Source organism: Hyperoodon ampullatus, assembly GCF_949752795.1.
Source record: "Hyperoodon ampullatus genome assembly, chromosome: 18".
Lineage (NCBI taxonomy): Eukaryota > Metazoa > Chordata > Mammalia > Artiodactyla > Ziphiidae > Hyperoodon > Hyperoodon ampullatus.
In genome coordinates, this window is record NC_136931.1 from 46,477,432 (window position 1) to 46,487,127 (window position 9,696).

Sequence of the window (9,696 nt, forward strand, 5' to 3'; positions counted from 1 at the left end):
TACACAATTCTTTTTCTTCGTGTTTTCATTGCAGTAAGTCAGGTATTTTTTTTTTAGCTGCATTAAAATTCACACATTTTGTCTGTTTTCATATGGTGGTTGCACTTAATGTAAGAACCGCATTTACATTTATCCCAATTTTTCCCTTAAAGAAAACTTAGTATGTGCATTAGTTTGCCATGGCTGCCATAACAAAGTACCACATATTGGGTGGTTTAACCTACAGAAATTTATTTTTTCACAGTTCTGGAGCCTGGAAGTCCAATATTAAGGTATTGGAAGGTCGGTTTCTTTTGAGGCCTCTCCTTGGCTCTCTGTGTCCTCACGTGGTTGTCCTTCAGTCCATGTTGTCTGCGTCCCAATCTCCTCTTCTTATAAGGACACCAGTCATATTGGAGTAGGGCCCACCCCTATGACCTCATTTTACCTTAATCATCTCTTTAAAAGCCCTATCTCCAAATACAGTCACATTCTGAGGTACTAGGGGTTAGAACTTCCAACATATGAATTTGGGGGAAACACAATTTCACCCATAGCATTGTGGATTGGGCATACACATAGGAAATTTTAAAATATTTATGTAGGTTTTAACGAATCTTTCTAAAGTTGATACCTATGTAACTAACTACCACTAAAGACAATACAAAAGAATATTAGCAGTGCCCATAGTCCTGAGTGATCCATCCCAGTCACAATGGGATCTTCCCCCAACACCAAGAGGAATCCCATATCCTAATTTGAAAACTAGGTATTACCTGACTTTTGGATAGTTCTTACTATGGCTTATGAGTCCTAAAAATAGAATTTGATTGTGGCTGTTATTGATCTTTATATGAATGGAATCATATATTATGTGTTCTGTTTGCCCTTGTATCTTCTTCACAATAAATGCTTTTAAGATTTGCCCATGTTGGGACTTTCCTGATGGCACAGTGGCTGGGAACCTCCCTGCCAGTGTGGGGGACAGGGGTTCAATCCCTGGTCCGGGAAGATCCCACATGCAGCGGCACAACTAAGCTCATGCGCCATAACTACTGAGCCTGTGCCCTAGAGCCTGAGAGCCACAACTACTGGGCCTGTGCACCACAAATACTGAAGCCCGCATGCCATGGAGTCCGAGGGCCGCAGCTGTGGAGCCCAAGTGCCACAACTACTGGAGCCCTTGCACTCTGGGGCCTGCATACCACAACTGCTGAGCTCACGTGCTGCAACTGCTGAGGCCTGCACGCCTGGAACCTGTGTTCTGCAACAGGAGAGGCTTCCACAATGAGAGGCCTGCACACTGCAGTGAGGAGTGACACCCACTCACCGCAACTAGGGAAAGCCCCTGTGCAGCAAGGAAAACCGAACGCAGCCAAAATAAATAAAGATTTGCCCGTGTTATTCCATGTATCTGTGTATCATCCATTTAAATTGCTGTTGAGCAAGCAATTTATCTATCCATGCTACTGCTGATGCACCTTTGTATTGCTTTCAGTTACCAGTAATCAAAAGGATGCTGCTGTGAAAGTTTCTGTCCATGTATTCTGGTGCACATTAAAAAATGTATTTTTTATAGCAGAAGACACACTTTTATTAAGGACTCTTCATTGAGAAGGTATAAATATCTTAAATATTTATGAACTTAATAGAGGAACTTAAAATATATAAGGCAAAATAAACGATAATATACAAATTACAATTATGATTGGAGATGTTAACATTTCTTTCTCATGAATAGTTAGAAAAAGTAGACAAAAACCAAATGAGTACAGAAATTTTATCTTGACTTAATTGCATTTTAAACAATATACCCAAAATTATTTGAACACACATGCTTTTTCAAGTGAACATAGACTATTCCCAAAGATAGGCATATACTGTGTGAAAAAATAAGTCTCAGCAAATTTCAAAAGATTGAACACATACGGGCTTCCCTGGTGGTGCAGTGGTTGAGAGTCCGTCTGCCGATACAAGGGACACGGGTTCGTGCCCCAGTCCGGGAAGGCCCCACCTGTCGCGGAGTGGCTGGGCTTGTGAGCCATGGCCGCTGAGCCTGCGCGTCCAGAGCCTGTGCTCCGCAACGGGAGAGACCACAACAGTGAGAGGCCCGCGTACCGGAAAAAAAAAAAAAAAAAGATTGAATACATACAATGGAATTAAAGTAGAAACCAAAAACTAATGTATCTAGAACGTCCTTAAATATTTATAAATAAAGCAACATGTGCTTTTACATAAGCAATGGGTCAAAGAAATAACAAGGCAAATTAGAAAATAATTTGAAATGAATGATAATTAAAAACAACTTATCAAAATTTGTGGAGTGCAGTTAAAGCAGTGCTTAAGGGAATGTTGCAGCTTTAAGTGTGTATATTAAAAAGTAAGTAATATCTAAAAGCAATGATTTAGTTTTCCATCTTAAAAACAGAGAAATAGAAATCAAGTTAAATCCAAAGTAGAAATAAGTAACAAACATATAAGTAGAAAAAGAAAATCTACAGTAGAGAAAATTAACAGAGCTAAAAGTGGATTTTTCAAAAGACTAATAAAATTGATAAATGTTTACTAAGATTGATCAAGAAATAAAAAGAAAATTCAAATTACCAACATCAAAGAAGAAAGGGGGATATAGCTACAGATCTGGAAGACATTAAGAGGGTAACAAGTGATTATTCTTCCAGGAAGAAACTTGCAGGTCCAAATAATTTTCCTGGTGAATTTCATCAAATATATAAGGAAGATATTTTACCAGTGTTACATAAACTCTCAGAGAATAGGGAAAGAGGCAGCTTTTCCTAATTTATTCTATGAGGGTAGCATTAAACTGATACTACAGCATAGTAATACAGAAACATACAGATTAATATACCTCATGAACATAGATATGAAAATCTTTAACATTTTAGGAAATCAAATCTAACTAAATATGGAAAGATAATCTATTGTGGCCAAATGAAATTTGTACCAGGAACGCAAGGTTAGTTTAATATTTAGAATCAATCAATGTAATTTACCATGTTAAGAAAATAAAGGAGAAAAGCCATGTGAATCTCTCAAATATGTGTAAAGTAATTGACAAAGTTTAACATCCCTTGCAAAAAAAATCTCTCAGTAAGTTAGGAATTGGAGGGATTTCCTTTGTCTCAAGGCAAAGAAGGGCTGTGGAATTATCACAAGAGATTATGCCTTGGAACATAAGGCTTTTAAACCAGAGTGGAGTCTGCACTCATTTGCTGTTCATCTTGTCCTAGCATCTGGGAGAAGGTCACTCACAAACAGCTGTGTGGTTTCCCGAAAGGTTCAACTGGAAGACAATGCCTGACAGGTTATCCTGACAGTTGTTGATCTCTGTCCTACATCTCCTGAGGAGAGCAGAGCCCAGTGTGGCCTGTGGGTGCCTTATGAGTTGAAGGAATTCAGACCTCCTACTATGCACTGCATGCCCATGATGCCTACGTGAAGAGGAGCCACCACAGTCAGGCAGATAATGCATGAGCTCTGGAATCAGACAGCCTCAGTTCAAATCCTGGTTTCTCCACTACCATGCATGTGGCCTGAGGAAGGTTCTAAGGGTTAAATGCTCTTTGTAATTTGTAAACAATATAAAAAGAATTGAAGAGTACCTGCCTGCCTGGAAAGGATGTTGTGGGGTGCAGCATCTGTCTGGTCAAGTCAGGTCAGGGTGCTCTTGCCCCACCTCAGAAAACTCCCCAGCCCTTCTGGGGACACTGAGGACTTCTGCTTTTCCAGGGTGGTCATGGAGGCACACCTAGAGAGGTCCCTGGAGGAGGCAATGTCCAGTAGCCCTGAGCTACTAGCATGAGACTGGGAGTATGTGTGGGTAAACTGATGTGGTCTGTCGTGGCTGCCCGAAAGCAAGAGGCTGGCGTCAGTTGCAGCCCGTGCTGCTTGGTCACTCCTTCCCCATCTTAGCACATGCCCTGCTGCAGCCATCCTTAGCCACCTGGGTGCACCAGTATCTGCAGGAAACAGAGGCCATGCCTGTCCTCTCCATCCCTGTCTCTCTTTCACTGACCTCGGGTAAGCCAGGACCCACTTTGTCAAGATCTAGGTTGCTCCAGCACTTGGCTCTGAGCAGGCTCTGCCTTCCTGTGACTCATGGAGAAAGGGCCAGCAGACCCAGAGGCACAGATGGCTGCAGCTTCTGCCCTGGACCAAGTGCTGAGGAGGCTGCAGACCCTGTGCCCTTGTGGTCCCAGTTCTGCTGGCACCAAGCACCAGCAGTCCTGAGCAGTGCTCATGTAGCACAGGGGGACATCTGGTGCCAAACATCTGCAACCAGGTGTGGGAATCCCAAAGGAACTGGGGAAGGGCCACTGGGCCCTGGCCTTTGCCCTTCGGCACCTTTTTCCCACCTTTGCTGGCATGGCCCCAGTCTGTCACCCGTTCCAGCTCTGTGTCACAGCATTAGTGTGTGGTTTGCCTTGGAAGGGTAGGTATCTAAGAGGCAGCTCCAAACTGGGTATTGCACTCCAGTATCAGACAGCAAACACATTGTTTTTCATGGGTAACTTCTTTTAGCAAGCTTCTCCCCCGCCCCTAGCCAGCTCCTGTTTCAGATCAGCTGTCACCCACACATTCATCCAACTGACTGTGTTCCTCCCTCACTTCCACCAGTACCTCAGTATTCACTGGCCAGCCCATCGCTGCTTCCCCATCACTTCCGCCGTTGGAGTCAGCATGTCAGCAGACTCGACCTACCTCCCAGCTTGCTTTGGGATTAGGTGTAACTGACATGGGCACCACTCTTCTTTCCCAGGCTTTTATCTCCTGGTCTCCCCCAGGATCCAGTGGCAGCTCCCTCCCATTTGACCACTCAATCCAGTGTGGAACAGGTTCCAGTCTCTACCAGTCCACCTGCATTTCTGCCAGGAGCCCTACCCCAACTTTGAACCTCTCCTTTGACCCAGGAGTCACCTCTCAGTCACATTTGGAGTCCCCAGTAGGCAACAGCAGGGAGTCCCTCTCCCCAGTGCTCCTGTCTTTACTAGCCTATCCATCACTGCTTTTGCAGTTGCCTGGTTTACGGCAGCCAAGTCCTCAGCCAACTGGGCATCCAAGCCTGCTTTTGACTCTGATGAAATCGATATGGCTACAATGCCCCCTTCCTAGGTTCCTCCTGACAGGCTCCCCCACCAAACAGCTTTGGTATCACTTACCCCTTAGGAAACACGGCAGTCCCAGTACAAGCTTCAGACTTAACCTCTACTGCAGCCCAGGCACCCCGTGAGGGCCTAACTCAGTCAGCTTTTGCATATGTGATATTCCCATGATCCACCTTTGGCATCTCTGTCAGCACCCAGCCCGCCTTTGCTGGCATCTCAGGTGTTTTTCCCCATTTGCCCAGCTACCACTTCTTGCCTCAGAGCCATCAGCAGGATGCCGAGCACCAGGCATAGCTCACCTTTTGTTAACACCACTCCAGACCCAAATCTATTCATGGCACCTGCAGCTCCTTTGGGCCATGACAGCTCTGGGGTCAGTGTGTCTGCCCCAGAGCCCAGCTCCATGTCTGAAGTGCTCAGCTTTAGGACAGAGCCAAGAGGGACACCCAGCACCACAACTCTTGTTGGAGGAGGCCTAGGACCTGAACACCAGGGTTCTGCCAGCCTATAGCACCTCTGTTACAATTAGAGAGGCCAGCACTACTGAGAGCAAAACTTCCCTGGCAGACACTTTTCTTCTTGCCTAAAAAGGGAGACCACCTGGGACTCGCCCAGCCAAAGCTGGAGGAGACAGCATCATTGAGAAGGAGCATGTGTCAGGTTCCTCCCTGTGTTCAGATCACCTGGAAACCATCTGGCCAAAGCACATCAGTTGCAGTGGGTGGGGTCACCACCATGCCTGTATTTGGAGGCCCTTATGTTTCCACCTACAATCAGAACACCTGGATTCCACTTGTCCAGAACACATGTGTTGCAACGGGAAAGGCCAGGACGATAACTGTGATGGAGAGTCAGTCTTTCTCTTCCTGAAGCTGGTCAGAGTGCTTGGGCCCATATGGCAAGAGCAGACCTGTTACTATTGGAGAAGCCTGCGTCACTGAGAAGAAACACATGCCTGGAGGTACTTCTCTTCACGCCTTCTGTCAGACACCTCACGGCCACGTGGCCACCGAATATCCATTTATGTTGGAGGGGCTGGCACCACATCTGTGGTTGGAGAAACTACTGTCCATGAATACAGAGCATCAGAGCATCTGGGTCCATGAGTCCAGAGTACAGGTGGTGCAATGGGAGGAGACAGCACCAGACCTGTGTTTGGAGATACTTCTGGTTCTACCATCATTCAGAGCTGCTGGGGGTGCTCATGGCCAGAGCATATCTGTTGCACTCAGATGGGACAACATCATACACTTTTAGGAAGACACCTCTAGTCTTGCTTTCAGTCAGAACACTTGGGGCTTACCCAGCCAGGACACCCCCTTTCACTTTGTAGGAGCTGACACCCCTGAGAAAATACCTGTGCTTCAGGCATTTTTTTCACCTACCTTTGACCAGATCAAATGTGCCTCTTTGGTGGACCCAGCAAGCAGCAGCCTTGCCATTGGGGCATCCTAGTCACCTACCCAGGGATTCTTTGGGGACAGAAGTGTGGGGGCAGCAACCCATTCATTATCTTCTCACGCAAGAACTAGGATCTCAGCAACTAGGAGGCAAAAGCTTCCTCTAGAATGGCAGGTGACCACTGTCCCCCATGAATGAAGCTTACTTTGCTGGGAACAGTCTCAGTTCTTCTAGTTATGTCAAACAAACTTAACCTGTTCTCTGTTCTCCTAGAGCCAGCAGGAGGCCAAACACTCAGGGTGTTTGTGTATGTATCTAAGGTTGTGGGTCCAGATGAGCTGGTCACAAGTCAATGCGTTGGCTTGAGAAGTTCCACCCTGGAGAGAAGAGAGAGAGATCTGTATGTATCGACTGTGCAACACTCTGGTTTCAACTGTTAGCCTGGAAGACTCAAGTTCTAGGCGAGTTTTTCTCTAGTCTTGGCACTGCTACTTACCAACTGCTACCTACAACTGCCCCTTTCCTCTTTTTTTCTTTTTTCTTTTTTTTAAAAACATCTTTATTGGAGTGTAATTGCTTTACAATGGTGTGTTAGTTTCTGCTTTATAACAAAGTGAATCAGTTATACATATACATATGTTCCCATATATCTTCCCTCTTGCATCTCCCTCCCTCCCACCCTCTCTATCCCAACCCTCTAGGTGGTCACAAACCACCGAGCTGATCTCCCTGTGCTATGTGGCTGCTTCCCACCAGCTATCTATTTTAGGTTTGGTAGTGTATATATGTCCATGCCACTCTCTCACTTTGTCACAGCTTACCCTTCCCCCTCCCCATATCCTCAAATCCATTCTCTAGTAGGTCTGTGTCTTTATTCCTGTCTTACCCCTAGGTTCTTCATGACATTTTTTCCCCCTTAGATTCCATATATATGTGTTAGCATACGGTATTTGTTTTTCTCTTTCTGACTTACTTCACTCTGTATGACAGACTCTAGGTCCATCCACCTCACTACAAATAGCTCAATTTCGTTTCTTTTTATGGCTGAGTAATATTCCATTGTATATATGTGCCACATCTTCTTTATCCATTCATCTGATGATGGACACTTAGGTTGCTTCCATGTCCTGGCTATTGTAAATAGAGCTGCAATGAACATTTTGGTACGTGACTCTCTTTGAATTATGGTTTTTTCAGGGTATATGCCCGGTAGTGGGATTGCTGGGTCTTATGGCAGTTCTATTTTTAGTTTTTTAAGGAACCTCTATATTGTTCTCCATAGTGGCTGTATCAATTTACATTCCCACCAACAGTGCAAGAGTGTTCCGTTTTCTCCACAACCTCTCCAGCATTTATTGTTTCCAGATTTTTTGGTGATGGCCATTCTGACTGGTGTGAGATGGTATCTCATTGTAGTTTTGATTTGCATTTCTCTAATGATTAATGATGTTGAGCATTCTTTCATGTGTTTGTTGGCAATCTATATCTTCTTTGGAGAAATGTCTATTTAGGTCTTCTGCCCATTTTTGGATTGGGTTATTTGTTTTTTGTTATTGAACTGCATGAGCTGCTTGTAAACCTTGGAGATTAATCCTTTGTCAGTTGCTTCATTTGCAAATATTTTCTCCCATTCTGAGGGTTGTCTTTTCGTCCTGTTTATGGTTTCCTTTGCTGTGCAAAAGCTTTCAAGTTTCATTAGGTCCCATTTGTTTATTTTTGGCTTTATTTCCATTTCTCTAGGACGTGGGTCAAAAAGGATCTTGCTGTGATTTATGTCATAGAGTGCTCTGCCTATGTTTTCCTCTAAGGGTTTGATAGTTTCTGGCCTTACATTTAGGTCTTTAATCCATTTTGAGTTTAGTTTTGTGTATGGTGTTAGGGAGTGTTCTAATTTCATAGTTTTACATGTACCTGTCCAGTTTTCCCAGCACCACTTATTGGAGAGGCTCTCCTTTCTCAACTGTATATTCTTGCCTGCTTTATCAAAGATAAGGTGACCATATGTGCATGGGTTTATCGCTGGGCTGTCTATCCTGTTCCATTGATCTATATTTGTTTTTGTACCAGTACCATACTGTCTTGATTACTGTAGCTTTGTAGTATAGTCTGAAGTCAGGGAGCCTTATTCCTCCAGCTCCATCTTTCATTCTCAAGATTGCTTTGGCTATTTGGGGTCTTTTGTGTTTCCATACAAATTGTGAAATTTTTGTTCTAGTTCGGTGAAATATGCCAGTGGTAGTTTGATAGGAATTGCATTGAATCTGTAGATTGCTTTGGGTAGTAGAGTCATTTTCACAATGTTGATTCTTCCAATGCAAGAACATGCTATATCTCTCCATCAATTTGTATCATCTTTAATTTCTTTCATCAGTGTCTTTATAATTTTCTGCATACAGGTCTTTTGTCTCCTTAGGTAGGTTTATTCCTAGATATTTTATTCTTTTTGTTGCAATGATAAATGGGAGTGCATTCTTGATTTCACTTTCAGATTTTTCATGATTAGTATATAGGAATGCCAGAGATTTCTGTGCATTAATTTTGTATCCTGCTACTTTACCAAATTCATTGAATAGCTCTAGTAGTTTTCTGGTAGCATCTTTAGGATTGTCTAGGTATAGTATCATGTCATCTGCGAACAGTGCCAGCTTTACTTCTTCTTTTCTGATTTGGATTCCCTTTATTTCCTTTTCTTCTGTTTGCTGGGGCTAAAACTTCCAAAACTATGTTGAATAAGTGGTGAGAGTGGGCCAGCTTGTCTTGTTCCTGATCTTAGTGGAAATGTTTTCAGTTTTTCACCATTGAGGACGATGTTGGCTGTGGGTTTGTCATATATGGCCTTTATTATGTTGAGGAAAGTTCCCTCTATGCCTACTTTCTGCAGGGTTTTTATCATAAATGGGTGTTGAATTTTGTTGAAAGTTTTCTCTGCATCTATTGAGATGATCATATGGTTTTTCTCCTTCAATTTGTTAATATGGTGTGTCACGTTGATTGATTTGCATATATTGAAGAATCCTTGCATTCCTGGAATAAACCCCCCTTGATCATGGTGTATGATTCTTTTAATGTGCTGTTGGATGCTGTTTGCTAGTATTTTGTTGAGGATTTTTGCATCTATGTTCATCAGTGATATTGGCCTGTAGTTTTCTTTCTTTGTGACATCTTTGTCTGGTTTAGCTATCAGGGTGAT

General features: G+C 43.6%; 1 protein-coding gene across 1 annotated transcript in view; it reads right to left on the reverse strand.

Moving 5' to 3' along the window:
- Positions 1 to 6,783, reverse strand: part of LOC307066612 (zinc finger protein 550-like) — a 35,410-nt gene extending 28,627 nt beyond the window's left edge. The window contains exons 1-2 of the mRNA XM_079723815.1: positions 6,761 to 6,783; positions 1,909 to 2,050 (exon numbers count right to left, since the gene is read on the reverse strand). The gene's annotated coding sequence lies outside the window, so the exon portion shown is untranslated. The remainder of the gene's footprint in view (positions 1 to 1,908; positions 2,051 to 6,760) is intronic.
- Between the last annotated feature and the right edge of the window lie 2,913 nt (positions 6,784 to 9,696).